This window comes from Periplaneta americana, chromosome 5, assembly GCF_040183065.1.
Source record: "Periplaneta americana isolate PAMFEO1 chromosome 5, P.americana_PAMFEO1_priV1, whole genome shotgun sequence".
In the NCBI taxonomy this organism is placed as follows: Eukaryota; Metazoa; Arthropoda; class Insecta; order Blattodea; family Blattidae; genus Periplaneta; species Periplaneta americana.
Window position 1 is genome coordinate 132,065,517 of NC_091121.1, and position 14,752 is coordinate 132,080,268.

The window sequence follows — 14,752 nt, forward strand, 5'->3', positions numbered from 1 at the left end:
TCTCATAGGCCTATCTCCGACTTAAGTAATAGGGTACATCGCGTGGTATGAAATCTTCTCTTTCCTGTCGTCTATTCGAACCGGAATGCAGGTACAGATTAATTAAAAGTGTGTTATCGCCCATTAATACAGTTGTAAGTCTCCCACTAGGGTGGAATCTCACTCTGTCGTATTGCATAGCCTGCACGATAGATTATGGCTGTGCCTCTTTGATCCTCTCCTATATTGCACACCGAACTATATGTAACACCTAAAAAATCGAAATTGTCGATATTTACTACTTGTGGGAATAAAATATCGATGTCATTATCATAAATATATTCTCGTAATAAATGCTGTTTACCTTGACTTCGTAGACAATTAATATTCAAGGTTGCGAAATTTTCAATTGCAGTCATCAATAGTAAAATTAAAATTAAACAAAAATAATCATATTTCATCATGCTGATGTGCTGCTGAATAATGTTTCTTAAGTATGTTATTTCCTGTATCGGACATCAATATCATTTTTGTATAAAAGAACGTCATCTCCTGAACCTCAGCTTCGTTAAGTCTGGGACGTGTCCTAGGCATTAGTATAGTCTGTATTGGATGTTTGTAGATCGTCTTGGAGAACGGATTTCTCGTCGGTGCTGTCCTTCTTACCTCCCTCTATAGTGCGTCCATATATAGCGTATGGGTGAGGGCGTTGGGTGGTTTTCATTTTATTGCTTGTATGAGTCGAAAAAAAATTTTTCCGGGGATGTAACACTAGGCCCCGAATCACGTTCTCTGAGGCGTGGGTCGCGTGGAGAGTCGTGTTGTGTTTCTTTCAGTTTCTTAGAGGGAGTACCTACAGATCGTTCCTCTTGTTTGTTGCAATCTGTGTTTGATTATAATTCTCCAGGAGAATGGAGTGGTTGTACTATAGTAGGAACTGAAGTTGTTTCCATGCATTCGTCAGTTGCAGCTTGTCTTATGGTGGGCTCCTGCACGATCTCGGTATCTTGTGGCTGGTCTAGTTCGCCAAGCGTAAGATGATCGGTTGTTGGTACCACTGATTTTGCCATCTCTGTCTCCGAGGATGTGTCGGTCTCTTCTTCTACAGTAGCTTCCGTAATCATATCCACACTTTGTTGTTTACTCTCGTTTATTATGACTTCTCCCTCGGTCACCCTTGTTGGCTCCCGTACATTAGATGTCCCTCCACGTACAACATCGCTTAACAAAAGCTTCCTTCCTGTAATGGTGACAGACAGATTAAACTTTTTATTCGGACACTGTGATCGTAGATGTGATTCTTCGCCACATATACTGTATGACATGGCTGGGGTTGTCCTGGACAATGCAGTATGACAGCATAGCCGGCAATGACAAATTCGATCGGTATGTGTTTCTTGATCTCAATACGTACCGCTCGAACACCATTACGTACGGGGTATTTGTATTGTGTACTCCAAATCTCGGAACGGACGTGTCTAACAGCTCCGTATGGTGAGAGAGACTGGACCCCTGTATTATCGTCTATTTCTGGGAGTAAGTTAAATAGTCGCACTGTAACTGTGTAGACATCGGCACGCTGTAGAGCCACTTTTACTATAGATCAGTTATCATATTGAAAGTTAATGGATCTATATATTTATTCAACAATCGATCATAATTAACAGCTCATATCAGTTTCATAATTATATACTGACCTTTCCAGTGTGTTGAGCTGAATCATATCAATTTGGTCTTCTGTGATGTGTAATGTTCCATCTATCCAATTATGTATTTCTAATGCCGACGGTCTCTGCGCTTCAGTTGGAAACACTATTTTCACTGTATTTTTCTTTGAATGGTAGCCATTGATCTTGCACGATATACTTAAGAAATATAAAAGGAGAAAAAATATATAGAATATATACTAAACTAAAGGCACTACCGTATATGTCGGTGGTATATTCTATTAGTCTGAATTAGGTATAACTATGTAAACAAACTCTCACTACACTGCTTAAGCGATGCGTTCACTACCAGCTCTATAGAGCAACTGATTCAGAGAAGCACATTATTGTAAACACACTACCGGTAAGTATATCTTCCGAAGTGAATGTTGATCCAAGGTTATGGTAAAAGTCTATTGAAGTTTAATGTGAGTATTGTCACTGAATTTATTGCAGGAATGAAAGTAATTGAAAATGACAGTATAACTCATGACTAGATAGAATGTTCAGGCATTAAAAAAGTAGAAAAAGGCAGGCTAGAAGGCACTCAAAATATATAACATAGGCATTAAAGAAAGGCATTTATATTTTTAAACAGAAATTTTACTACTAGAAGGCACTCAAAATATATAACATAGGCATTAAAGAAAGGCATTAATATTTTTAAACAGCAATTTTACTACTTTTGTTATGCCTATTGTTTGAATGTGTATTTCACTTCTGGTAGTGTGGAAGAGAAGGTTTCATGGCCTTAACTCTACCAGAACGAATAATTTGTAAATAAAATCACAAAAATGCAATGTCACGCTCCACACAAAGCACTTCACTAGTCTCTTCCTTAGTTCTTTCTCCGGAGACCCGCAGGAGATGTTCCCTTTTCTATTAAAAGCTTCCTTTGCAATTGCTATCCTCCTTTTGACCTCGGGATTCTTTTATTATAGGATATCGCTTAATTTTCGTCAAGTTTGACGAACGATGACGTCACAATATGGCGGTAGTGGCGCCACAACGCAGTGACGTCACAACATGGCCGACGTAAACCAACATGAGCAGTAAATAAAACTATCTAAAAACAATAAACACACAAATTGACGATATCCCATTCTGGAACAGACTCCATCCGCTCTTATCCAAAATAGGATATCAGCAAAACAATATCACAATATCCCATTCTGGAATATAACCCATCCACTCTTATCCAAAATAGGATATCACCAAAACAATTTCACAACATCCCATTCTGGAATATAACCCATCCGCTCTTATCCAAAATAGGATATCACCAAAACAATTTCACAACATCCCATTCTGGAATATAACCCATCCGCTTTTATCAAAATATGATATCAGCAAAACAATTTCAAAACATCCCATTCTGCAGTATAACCCATCCACTCTTATTCAAAACAGGATATCAACACGATCCCATAGGAAAAATTTCGCCAACTCCACACTAAACACGACACAGAAAACGCACTTATATAATTGAGTTCACAGTATTCGGCGTCCCATCACTCAGCTATCCCCTCAACTAACCCACTAACCTTCTCACATACGTCGACCTCGACACTGAGATATCTACTCAACTATCCCACTAACCTTCTCACAAACGTCGACCTCGTCACTGAGATATCACTTCAACTAACCCACTAACCTTCTCACTTACGTCGACCTCGTCACTGAGATATCTACTCAACTAACCCACTAACCTTCTCATATACGTCGACCCATCCACTCTTATTCAAAACAGGATATCAACACGATCCCATAGGAAAAATTTCGCCAACTCCACACTAAACACGACACAGAAAACGCACTTATATAATTGAGTTCACAGTATTCGGCGTCCCATCACTCAGCTATCCCCTCAACTAACCCACTAACCTTCTCACATACGTCGACCTCGACACTGAGATATCTACTCAACTATCCCACTAACCTTCTCACAAACGTCGACCTCGTCACTGAGATATCACTTCAACTAACCCACTAACCTTCTCACTTACGTCGACCTCGTCACTGAGATATCTACTCAACTAACCCACTAACCTTCTCATATACGTCGACCTCGTCACTGAGATATCACTTCAACTAACCCACTAACCTTCTCACATACGTCGACCTCGTCACTGAGATATCACTTCAACTAACCCACTAACCTTCTCACATACGTCGACCTCGTCACTGAGATATCACCTCAACTAACCCGCTAACCTTTTCACATACGTCGACCTCGTCACTGAGATATCACCTGAACTAACCCACTAACCTTCTCACATACGTCGACCTCGTCACTGAGATATCACTTCAACTAACCCGCTAACCTTCTCACATACGTCGACCTCGTCACTGAGATATCACCTCAACTAACCCGCTAACCTTCTCACATACGTCGACCTCGTCACTGAGATATCACTTCAACTAACCCGCTAACCTTCTCACATACGTCGACCTCGTCACTGAGATATCACTTCAACTAACCCGCTAACCTTCTCACATACGTCGACATCGTCACTGAGATATCGTCTCAACTAACCCGCTAACCTTCTCACATACGTCGACCTCGTCACTGAGATATCACCTCAACTAACCCACTAACCTTCTCACATAAGTCGACTTCGTCACTGAGATATCACCTCAACTAACCCTCTAACCTTCTCACATACGTCGACCTCGTCACTGAGATATCACCTCAACTAACCCGCTAACCTTTTCACATACGTTGACCTCGTCACTAAGATATAACCTCAACTAATCCGCTAACCTTCTCACATACGTTGACCTCATGTCACTGAAATATCACCTCAGCTAACCCACTAACCTTGTCACATACCTCGGCTTACACACAAATAATAAAATACAACACAATAATATAACAAAAAGATCGAATTAAAATAAACTAACTTTCAAATCATTTTCAAAAAACCAGTTCCTACCGCAGTCCTCTCACAATTTTGAACCCCAAATAAAATTAAATATAAAGAAACAACGAAGAGAACCACACACGCTCATATATACAAAACCAACAAAAAGACAAATAAAACACTCTCCTTCGCGAAAAAAAATATAACCTCTACAGAAACAATGAGGGTAATAATAACAAATAATTCCAAGAAAAACAAAATAAATATCACTCCAAAATAAAACAACATAACACATACATCCTTATTCTCTGTAACATACAAAACACTCGCATCGCTCAAAAATGCATTCACAACACAATCACCCGCATTTACATTCTTCCTCCATACATACTCATCTAAATGACCCTGTATAGTTGAACTCATCCTTTTACTCCTCCCAACCTGAAGTTTTACTGCAGACCACATCCCCTCTATACTATTTGTGCAACAACCAGTTTCATAATTCTTAAACTCAATTCTATGATTGACTGTAAAATGTCTAAAACCCTCATCATTCAAACCTCCATATCCCGCCCAATTATCAGAAAATATAACACTACCCTCCCGAATATGATTCTTTATTTCCTTCAATAACGTTACTTTGTCCCGTCTATCAACTACAGTGAAAAAACAATCCCGCCCCCCAGAACCCTGAACAACCCCACCAAACACCCACGTATTCTTCACTGGTTTCCCTCTGTGATACTTAACTTTCCCAAGACACGACTCATCAACCTCTACTATTTTACCTGGCCCCCCAATCTTCCCCCTCCTATCAACAAACTTAGTGCATACCTCCCTACAAAAACTAAACCAATCTACCACAGTTTTCGCATTTACACGTAACTCATTCACAACAAAATCTATTCGTTGTCTCCAAGCCCACATAAATGTCAATCACATAATACTTAAAAGAGACAACTTACTCTTGCTGAACCAAGAACCCTTTCTTATGGACCGCCAAACATTATCCTTTCGGCAGTACCATAAGAAACGATCCTTGGTTTGGCTGTCAGAAACTGAACGCTCGACCATTCCACTCTTACACTTGGGACAAAAATATTCCCTCGAAATTAAACCCCTCTACCTCAAAAACGCAATCCCCTTCCCCAAATCCTGAAATAATAAAATTAAAAATGAATATCTCAAAACATCCCCAAAATCCCCAACCCGAGGCACTACGACAGGTTCGTCATCATACGATGACTCTGAACTATCCGATGCTGAATCAGAAATGGAATGTTCAGTCCTCCGCTTCATAACCACTTGGCCTAGCAACACACTCCATTGCCAAACAAATCATCAGTAGCACAACTACTCACGAATTAAACAAACAATAGAATGATTTACTCACAACTACTCACGAATTAAGCAAATAATAGAATGATTTACTCACCATCCAAACACATCCTTTACCGGTACGCCATTCAAACCTCATCAGTACCAACCACCAATAAAATTTACACACGTACCAACCTAACCACTGGCATCCATGATGTGACGTCATGATATGACATCACTCCATTCTCCAATCTAGCCAATATATTCTCATAAAAACAATACCGATATCCTAATGTCATATAAACCCTTGACCTCTTGGCAGCAGTTCATGTTACTGCTCATAGTACACTCCAAGTATTTGAAGCTGTTCACTTGCTCTACTGCCTCATTTAGAATTCGTAAGTTTGCCTTCTATAATTTTCTTTCTATGACCATTCGTCTTGTTGGCATTTGTCTTCATTCCATATTGCTCACCTTCTGTCATTTATCTCCAGTAGCAATCCCTTAGTACAGCGGTCATCAGCACAGAGCACACTGGGGCTAGAGTCTCTTACCCGCGGAGAACACTCTTCATTATGGCGCACTTGTAGCTGCTAGCGGGTATGCTCTCTATCTCTTCCTGCTGCAAGACGGGGCACATGGGACGGCTCCGCTTACCTTTTATCCATTTCAGCGAGTGCTGACTACCACTGCCTTAGTATATCATCTCCTCTTCTGCTACCAACGTCATATCATCAGCAAGATGATGAAGATGATTATTATTGAAGATGATGATGATGATGATGATTATTATTATTATTATTATTATTATTTCTTACAAAATAATCAAGTTACTTCAAGATACTAGTATAAAATAGCTATATCAAAGACGATTAGATAATTTGGTAGAAACAGCACCTTTAAGCTCTGATGTAGAAGAGGAATGAAAATATATTAAAACGAAAGTCTTGGCAAAAAACGAAAATAGCATCGGACAAAAGGTTTACGAAATTTTGAATGATGTAATTAGAAAAATTATACAATAAAAACAGATAGCATATTTCAAATTTATTAGTACAAAGAAAGAGTAAGCTAGAATAGAATACCACAGAAAAAGAGCCATTGCCAAACGTTAAGCCCGAAAGTACCATAGAAAAAGTTGGGAACAATTTGTATCTTTTTTTGGAAAATGATGTCACAAGACCCCAACCCTCAATATATAACGTTTTGAAAAATTTGAATGGTGAAAACAAAGATAATGCCATATTAAATATAATCCCCCATGATAAATGGATTAATTACTATCAAAATTTGTGGTCAAACAACTGTCCCTCTATTCAGATACAAGAATTAGATGATTTTCAAAGAGACTCCATTTCTTTAAAGGAACTTCAAATAGTTTTGAAAAATATAAAGATTAACGAAGCACCTGGTGAAGATGGTATGCCTGCTGATCTATTCAAATATTCCAGTCAGTCATTTCTCATAAGATTTTTAAATCTATTAAATATCATATGGCAAGGAGAAAATCCACCTCAAGATTGGTCAAAATCATTAGTTATTCCAATATTTAAGAAAGGAGATAGGACCAACTGTGACAATTACTGAGGGATCGTTTGTTAAATTCTGGTTATAAAATTTATTCTAGTATTATTAAGAATAAATTATGTAAATATTATGAAGATATATTTAGTGAAGAACAAATTGGCTTCAGGAAGGGCAGATCAAGCTGCGTTGGATATTTTACGATGCAAATTTTGATTGTGAAGCATCGAGAATTTAGTATAGAAACACATTTGGCATTTATTGATTTTATAAAAGCATTTGATAAAGTGAACAGAAGTTTGTTATTCGAAATTTTGACAAAGGATCAGATTCCAAAACAAATCATATATAATATTTATAACCTTTATAAGTCAAACCTTATTGCAGTAAAAATAAAAGAAAAAAAATAACCCAATGGGCGAAAATAAACTCAGGAGTCAGACAAGGCTGTGGCCTCTCTCTTTTGCTTTTTAACGTTTATATGAATGCCATTGTGAAAGATTTTAGAAAAACAAAACACGGATATACCACTATTAACAGAAATGTAAAATTAGATGTAATAACGTTTGCAGATGATCTTGTTTTACTAACAACATCTGAAGATGCAAATCAAGATTTCAGGTATAACTCCGTGTAAAGTTGATTTGAATCATTTCGAGGGAAAAATTGTTCCGGGGCCGGGTATCGAACCCGGGACCTTTGGTTTAACGTACCAACGCTCTACCAACTGAGCTACCCGGGAACTCTACCCGGCACCGATCCAATTCCTCCCTCTATATCCACATACCTCAAAGTGGGCTGACAACCGTCAAGCAACCAACTTAGAGTGCACACTAACTTCGTGTGACTTACATTGTGGTTTTCTGTTAACGAACAGTGACGTGTATTATGCAAATCAAGATTTCAGTTATAACTCCCTGTAAAGTTGATTTGAATAATTTCGAGGGAAAAATTGTTCCGGGGCCGGGTAACGAACAGTGACGTGTATTATGCAAATCAAGATTTCAGGTATAACTCCCTGTAAAGTTGATTTGAATAATTTCGAGTCACATGGATTTAGTGTGCACTCGAAGTTGGTTACTTGACGGTTGTCAGCCCACTTTGAGGTATGTGGATATAGAGGTAGGAATTGGATTGGTGTCGGGTAGAGTTCCCTGGTAGCTCAGTTGGTAGAGCGTTGGTACGTTAAACCAAAGGTCCCGGGTTCGATACCCGGCCTCGGAACAATTTTTCCCTTGAAATTATTCAACATCTGAAGATGATTTGCAATGGTCAGTATATAATTTAAATTTAATAGCTCAAAAATATTCAATGGAAATATCCATTAACAAAACAAAAATAATGGCCTTTCATGGTAAATACCCAATACCAAGCAAAATTTGTATAGATAACACAATTTTGGAAAGAGTTGATGAGTTTAATTATTTAGGATATAAACTTTCTTTTGTTGGAAATTTGGATTTATCAGAGAAAATTGTAAAATTCAACAAACCAATGGGCATCATTAATAGAGTTTTAAAACCTTCATTAGTACAAAAATCAACTAGTACTCGTATTTATCAAATAATAGCTCGACCAGTCTTATGTTATGGGAGTGAAGCGTGGACTATAAGGACAAAAGATGAAAGCAGACTAACAGCTTGCGAGATGAGATTCATGCGCCGAACAGCTGGCTACACTAAATGGGATCGAAAGAAAAATGAAGATATCTTTCAAGAACATAATGTGTCATCAATACTGGACTATATCTCCAGGTATCAGTTAAACTGGAAGGAACACGCCTCAAGAATAGTTTCATCCAGGATCCCTAAGGAAATAATGAAGTATCGTCCAAATGGGAAACGATTACTTGGTCGTCCTGAGAAAAGATGGCAAGAAAATCGCTTTTTCAGGCCATAACAATTCTTTTGGGACTAGTACTTGACAGGATGATGATGATGATGATGAAATAATCAAGGAAACCTCATTATATTTAAATGAAACTTTGTGAAGGGCATTTAAATCGTTACGATCGGATATGTAAAATTTCAAAATTACCATCTTGTTAGCATATTATTTACAATAGAAAAGATTCAAACTATGTAAAAATTCTCTGAAGCCCGCAGTATTTGTCGACTTGCAGCCGTGAACGATTATCGTACATTTTTTGTTCTCGATTAATTTTCATTAGTAGAGCCCGGATTTTTGGCAAAACTCCTTATATTGGAGACCGTCATAAAAGATTTAAGTGTACAGACATGATATTCGTGATCTGTCAAACGTTGTGGGGTTTTTTGCCTTTATTGTATTTTGCTGCTTAATGTGTAGTCTTCTGTCTTTTTCTGTTTTTTTTTTTTTAATTATTGTCTTGTTTTTTTGTTTGCAATTTTTCTGTTATAGTGTAGTGCTTGTTTGACAGGAATTAGAACTAACTGTTTTTTCTAACGCACCTGTTGTAAAGAATTTCTTGAATCGTATTTCATTTTATAAAGGAAATACTCTAACAATGTGTTCAAGAATAAGCAGATCGCTACTTGTTCGCCGTAAATTTTCACTGAGATGCCGGTTTAAAACATGATTGAGGAATTCTTGACGACATCGTTTGTTAAACACGACAAGGTATAGACTCTCCTTTCAAAATATGATCGTTGTTAACAGAATAATTTTGAGAAGAAAAATCAGTTGTTTACTAAATGTCTTGCAGTTAGACTTCAGTTCACAATTTGACATCATGTTAAAGACAAGTGAGAATTTATGTGCCAAACTGAACTAATTTGCTAGTTTGGAAGTCATATTTTTTCAACAGATGAAACAACATTTCTGTGTAAAGTGTGTGAAAAGTATTTAAGCCACGAGAAGTATTTTGTGACGCAACATATTGCAACAGCTACATGTTCCTGCTGTAGCGAAGATGGCCTATCAGAAGAAAGTGTATAGGTTATATACTCCATCGTCGGCTTTAACGAATAAGAAGTCAGTTTTTCAATGGATTTGTGTGAATCATTTCTAGAAGCAGGCATCCCTTTATGGATATTGGAAAACAGATCTTTGAAAACGTTTTTGGAGGAATGTACTAAGTAGTCCATACCAAGCCATTCCACATTTAGAAAAAATTATGTACATAATTGAAGACGTAATCAAACACATTCGACATCTGGTTAGGGGAAAGAAAATATGGCTCTCCATCAATGAGACAACTGGTGTACTTGGTAGGCACAGAGCCAACGTAATGAAAAGTGATGTACCTCATTCCTTCTAAGTTCAGAGCAACAGAAAAACACCAATAACGTAATAATCCCATGAATATGCTGTGGCCTAAGGGAATGCGGTATAATGATGTTCTATTTCTCACAGACGGCGCACCATACATGAAAAAAACCTGCTAGAAATAAAAGAAACCATTTTCCAACAATGTAACATTGTCTTGCACATTGTTTTCATCGTGTTGCTTAGAAGGTGCGCAGTTTCTTTCCCAATGTCGATCGCTTGATGTCCAGATATACAAAGAGCTCGCACCTGATCTTGCCCTACGAATTGGGGATTACTGCTGTTTCGTATTATGCAACGAACTTCAAGATAATGGGATGAGTCAGCGTTTCTCAAACTATGGTCCTCGAGATCTGCCCTTGTGGTCCTTCAAAAAGGACAGAAGAAAAAATGAAATTCAAACGAATTGCGTATCAATCTATAGCTGAAAATCTCAGAGTGTGGAAGTGACACATGGCAATCACCTTTCACTTTTTCTTCCAGTACTGACATTTTATGAAATTTATTACCCTATCTGCCTATCGACTTCCCACTGTACTCTCAGCAACAAGAGAGGGATTTAAAGCACTATGAACGTGGTGTCTCTCGCCATCTTTTCCCTGTACATCAACTGATGACATGTGACTAAGTACAGTGGCATATCTTTCAGATATATTCTCAAAATTAAACGAACTAAATCTCTCTCTACAAGGTAATTCTTTGACTGTTCTCAATGCTAATAAGAAAATAAACTTGGTTTGTGGGTCAGTTCCGTAAAACAGACGATTTTTACACTATTTCCAACCCTAGAGTAATTTTTGGTCGAAAATGATTTCGTTATTGGAAAAGAATTATGCAATGACATATTTTCGTATCTCGAAACTTCGAGGTCACAGTTTTAAACTTATTTTCCAACATGAAGTAAACATGACGGATTTTCATTTGTCGTGATCCATTTTATTGTGATATTGAAAATAACAAACTTTCATTGAGTGAAAGTGAACAGTTAATTGAACTCTCGAATGACACCGGACTTAAAGTGAAATTCCAAGCGGAAGGTATGGTCAATTTCTGGATCTCATCACAAGTGAAAAGAGAATATAGCGAACTGTACAATGGTGCTTTGCAGATTATAATTCAGTATCTGTGTGAGAAAGGGTTTTCATCACTAACTCTAATAAAAACAAAGTAACGAAATCGACTCGATGTAAGTTATGTGACGATCTCAGACTTAAGCTTACCAGCATACATCCAAATATAAAACAACTGTGCTGGAATTGGCAGGCTTATTCATCTCATTAATGTGAGCACCGAAATTTATTCAGTTTGTTTAGTTAATAAGTTAAAGATTTTATCCAATCTCTAATAGCCTTGAGTTATTGAAAAACGAAAATGATTTCTTTTTCTATTAACCTTAACTTAATTTGTTCATACTAATATAAAATTATATGGATTAAATTAATTTTAAGTAATTAATTCTGTTTTAAAATGTAAGTATACTGGTATGAAAATATGATACAAAAATGATAAATTTGCTTTCCAAGGGAACAAGAGGAAGGTGGTCCGCGGAACTGTTCTGACTTAAAAAAGTGGTCTCCACTTCAAAAACGTTCGAGAAACGCTGGGCTAAGTTAAATTATTTTTTTCTGAAAATGATAAAAAAAGTTTCAGTGAAGTATAAATTCAAAACTTTCATCACTTTGCATTGCGCAAAATTTCCTGTAATTATTACCAGTCTTGAAGAAAGAAAAACACCCTTAGTTACATCTTTGAAGATTCTGGAAGCGGCAGTGGAGTTGATCCAGGGAGTTCCAAGCAAAATTGTAAGTTCAGGGAGTGATAAATACAATAGAGTACCTATAATGTCTGCCGGTCAGGCTTTAAAAATAACAAAAAATGTAGGCAAGATTACCGGTGGTAAAAATGCAGATACTGTGAACATGGACCCGTTGAGAATTGCTTGTTTCAAGTAGGTCTATGCTCCAATTACCACAGTAGACGTTAGACGTTCTATTATAATAGATGAGCTATCAGAAAGAGTTTGTTTCATGATCGTTAATATTATACGAATCTACCGACACGGAAGTTCATCACAAAGTAAAACCTAACTTCCCCCTCCATTCCGATTGGTGATGTAGCAACTAGAGATCTGCAAAACAGCGCACACATCCGGTTTAGATTCGACCGGTCGGAGCTACAACCGGCTAGGATGAACATCGGGCCGGATACTCGGTTGTCGAGCGGTTACGCCTGATGTATTGCAGAGTAGACAGAACATCAGGCGCACTTAAATGAAACTAACTTTTTTTCGAGTACACAACCGGAGTAACAAGGAAATTTACGTTGTCTTATCGGAAAAAAAAAATGCACGTACTCTTACAGTTCATTAGACACTATAACACATATATTTTCTTTATTATTCTGAACTCGCAGTAACTTTATAAGTATCGTTTATATTTTAAACTTTTGGAGTTTTACTAATGAAAGTTGCTTATAGATATGTTAAACAAAGTTATAGTTTTTCGCAGAACAAGACTTGCACAAGCCATGTATATTTTTCTTACCAATAAACGCTATATAGCTGGCGTTTTTCTATACCAGTGTTAAACAGTATACGTCATAACTTCATCATTTGATTACGTTGTAACTCTTTCTCGCCACATATTGACTGAATCTTGTTCGATTTGTATAACCCAATAATCGATATTACATAAGTTCATGTAAGACCGCGAATTATTTAGAACACAAATCTCACACAGAAAGAAATAGTAAGGAGGAAGAAAATACGATCTCCAAATAACACCAGGTACATTTCATCATACAATAACTCTTTAACATTTTCTCAGTATACAAACATAATAATAATATTGAAGGATATTTATTTTGTTTAATTACAAAAATATGTTTGCTTCAGATAGGAATACAAATAATTTGACACTTTAATACATTTATTTTTGTATTTCGAACTTGCAGTAATTTGACTAGTAACAAATAAATGAACAATGGACACAGTGACATCGAAGGAAATAGACGTACCGGTAATGTATAATGTGAAATATCATAATGTAAACATATTCAAAAATATAATTACAATTCACTATAAAACAAAATAGGAAATAAGTACATACAGTCCATTATGATGTTTGTACTTGAAACTAAAAAAATTATAGGCCTACCTCTAAAACAATAGTTGCATGCTTTTAATCATTCTATGCAGTTGCAATATTATTTATTAAAAAATCAATTTAAAAAGATAAACAGTAATGTTATTTTCAACAATACCATTATTTTGGCTCCCAATGGTTGTTGTTCTGTACAAAATAAGTATAATTTACGCATTTCTAAACTACGAATAACAAACGAATAGCAAGTTTTATAAACAAATCATTCTGTATAGAAAAGATCTACTTCAGAGAAAACAAGTGTCATTAAAAGAACTATTTTATTATACACGTGCTAATATCAACTATTTGATGTTCACAATTACTCGTATTATTAGGGCCTATTATTAAGACTACATGATCCAGTGGCGTATACTGGTTTAAGGGTCTGGGCTACCACTGACCCTATTATTACACAAAATATATTTTAAAATCCCTATAATAAAATTCCTTACCTATTTATATGTGAATTCCAGACGTCTTGATTGGGACGAAAATACTTTGATGACTTCGTCATTGAAATTACAGTTGGGCCGCTTGCGAAGTTTCTGTAGAAATGACTTTTCAGTGGAAATCAGTGCCAAGCCGGATAAATGTTCTTGTGTATGAGAGATCTACAGTAGGATTTTATTCGCTTCAACGCAGAAAAATATTCTTTCTACCGATGCTGACGTAGCTGGTATTGTCACAATTAATGTTGCCAATTTAAGGACTTCAGGAGTAACTTGGTTCAGCTAGTTTTCATATATGGCAGATAATATTTCATGGATAGGTTTGTTCGAAAAATCAAAGACTTCTGCTGAATATATTACGCTTAATTTATTTTTCAAACGTACTTGATCAAAGTGACTGTTATAGGACTGAAATAATTTGTTTAGTGCCTCATTCGGGAAGTTTTCTCTATAAGCAAAAAATTTTTGAGAATCTAGAACATGTGTGAACTGAAGCTTTCCATAATAAGAAAATCTGTCAG

The 14,752-nt window shown here is 36.6% G+C and overlaps 1 non-coding gene across 1 annotated transcript; it reads right to left on the reverse strand.

Moving 5' to 3' along the window:
- Positions 1 to 8,062: 8,062 nt before the first annotated feature.
- TRNAN-GUU (transfer RNA asparagine (anticodon GUU)) lies at positions 8,063 to 8,135 on the reverse strand. Its single transcript has one exon. It is a non-coding gene; the product is annotated as a tRNA-Asn (tRNA).
- Between the last annotated feature and the right edge of the window lie 6,617 nt (positions 8,136 to 14,752).